This window comes from Prunus avium, unplaced genomic scaffold (genome assembly GCF_965620075.1).
Source record: "Prunus avium unplaced genomic scaffold, drPruAviu1.hap1.1 HAP1_SCAFFOLD_30, whole genome shotgun sequence".
Taxonomy (NCBI): Eukaryota; Viridiplantae; Streptophyta; class Magnoliopsida; order Rosales; family Rosaceae; genus Prunus; species Prunus avium.
The window spans coordinates 100,001-102,500 of NW_028276889.1; positions in this window are offsets into that span (position 1 = coordinate 100,001).

Consider the following 2,500-nt stretch of genomic DNA (forward strand, 5'->3'; position numbering starts at 1 on the left):
GTGCCCATTCAAGGCATTCCGAGAAAGTAAGGTTATTGGAGGGTTCGGATGGCGTGGCTTGCCTTGCCTTGCCTTGCATTGGCATGCCATGCCCAAGTTGTGGCCTACACCAAGCCATTCAAGCCATGCCTTGCCTTGCCTTGCCTTGGCATTGCGCATCATCCAAGGCATTCCGAGTAAGTGAGGCTAGGCGAGGCTAAGGATGGCTTGCCTCGCCTTGCCTTGGCATGCCGTGCCCATGATGTGGCCTTGACCAAGCCATGCGTTGCCTTCGCCTTGGCATGCTGTGGCCTTGCCTTGCCTTTCCTCGCCATGCGATGCATTCCGACAAAGTGATGCAAAGCGGAAGCCTACCATGGCGTAAAAATGTCGACAGAATTTTTCGACATTTGAATAATGGGGTTTGACAAGGTTTGAAAAATTCAATAAAAATGGTAGGCTTGAATGTCGACAAAGTGACGCGAAGCGGAAGCCTACCATGGCGTAAAAATGTCGACAGAATTTTTCGGACCTTGTCCTGCCATGGGCTGCGCGCAGCATGCCGGCAGTCTGTGCGCAGCGTGCGCACAGCATGTCGGCAGCGTGCGCGCTGCTGAGCCTGTCGACAGAAATTTTCGAAACTTGTCCTGCCATGCGCGCGCGCAGCTTGCGCGCGGCGTGCGCGCAGCATGCCGGCAGCCTGCGCGCAGCATGCCGGCAGCCTGTGCGCAGCGTGCGCGCTGCTCAGCCTGTCGACAGAAATTTTCGAAACTTGTCCTGCCATGCGCGCGCGCAGCGTGCGCGCAGCATGCCGGCAGCGTGTGCGCAGCGTGCGCGCTTGGGAGCCTGGCCGCAGAATTTTTCGAAACTTGCAATGCCATGCGCGCGCACAGCTTGCGCGCAGCGTGCGCACAGCATGCCGGCAGCGTGCGCACAGCATGCCGGCAGCGTGTGCGCAGCGTGCGCGCTTGGGAGCCTGTCGACAGAATTTTTCGAAACTTGCCATGCCATGCGCGCGCACAGCTTGCGCGCAGCGTGTGCACAGCATGCCGGCAGCGTGCGCACAGCATGCCGGCAGCGTGTGCGCAGCGTGCGCGCTTGGCAGCCTGTCGACAGAATTTTTCGAAACTTGCCATGCCATGCGCGCGCACAGCTTGCGCGCAGCGTGTGCACAGCATGCCGGCAGCGTGCGCACAACATGTCGGCAGCGTGCGCGCTCGGGAGCCTGTCGACAGAATTTTTCGAAACTTGCCATGCCATGCGCGCGCACAGCTTGCGCGCAGCGTGCTGATTCTGTCGACAGCGAGGCTAGCGAAACTTCTCCTGCCATGGCGTGCGCGCAGCGTGCTGACTCTGTCGACAGTGAGGCTAGCGAAATTTGTCTTGCCATGGCGTGCGCGCAGCTTGCGCATTCGGTCGACAGTGAGGCTAGCGAAACTTGTCCTGCCGTGGCCTGCGCGCAGCCTGCGCGCAGCATGCGCGCAGCATGTGCGCAGCATGCCGGCAGCCTAGTTCCAGATTTTTTCAAATGTCGACAGAATTTTTCAAACCTTGTCAAACCCCATTTTTATTGAAATTTCCTCGCACAATAAGCTCCCCATAAGTAGTCTATGATTTTTAGTACCTTCTCCAAGTTACAAAACTAAAAAATTCCTCCCGGATTTGTTTTAATGATTTTTTCAATTTTACGACTTCTAAAAATAATAAAAAATACTTCCCGACTTCAAATATTTATGAAACTTTTTCCCATCAGAGATTGCATGTTTCTTAGTATCCCTGCAAAAAATCACGTCCAAATACCTTGTATTGAATTATTTAGAGCCCATTATGACTCCTCGCGCATAGGTGATGTCTCTTCCTGTCAAAGGGCTAAATGCATAAAATGCTATATAGGGGGGTGTGTGTTGCCTGCATATGCATGGCAGCCCATGCCCTCCTAGCTGCAGCCCCCTTCCCCCACGCCACACCCATGTCATGTTGCCTCGATATGTTGCCTCGATATGTTGCCTCGGTATTATGGGTTTGGTGTCGGGGTCGGGGGGCTGCCACCCATGGCGGTGGTGGCCGGAATCCGGCCGCCGCCACCACGCCGCCGCCATGGGTGAGGGGGAAAAAAAAAGGCGTGGAAAGTTGCGAAATGGGGTTGTCTAGGCTTTTTTTTGGCATGGAAGAGCATGGAGTGCTAGGAACTCCTTCTCAAATGCGCGGGCATGTCGACCACAACCTCATTTCGCAACAACAACCACCCGTGTGGGGTGGCGGTGGGTGGATAGTCGCGGATTGGGGCTTGCCAAGCCAATGTTTTCAAAAAAATTCATCAAAATTAAAAACAAATGTTTTGTTGCCTTCGGATTTGTGGGCGAGCGGTGAGTCGGAGTGGAGCCGGTAAAGTTTAACCTCGGTGTGCACGGTTGTTTTTAGAAACTCAATCCAATGCCGGGGACGTTGAAAGTGACGCTCTTATGAGTTGCAAACCCGCAAGATTTAAAGAACCTTTTCAAAAAAAATTCAAACCAACAAG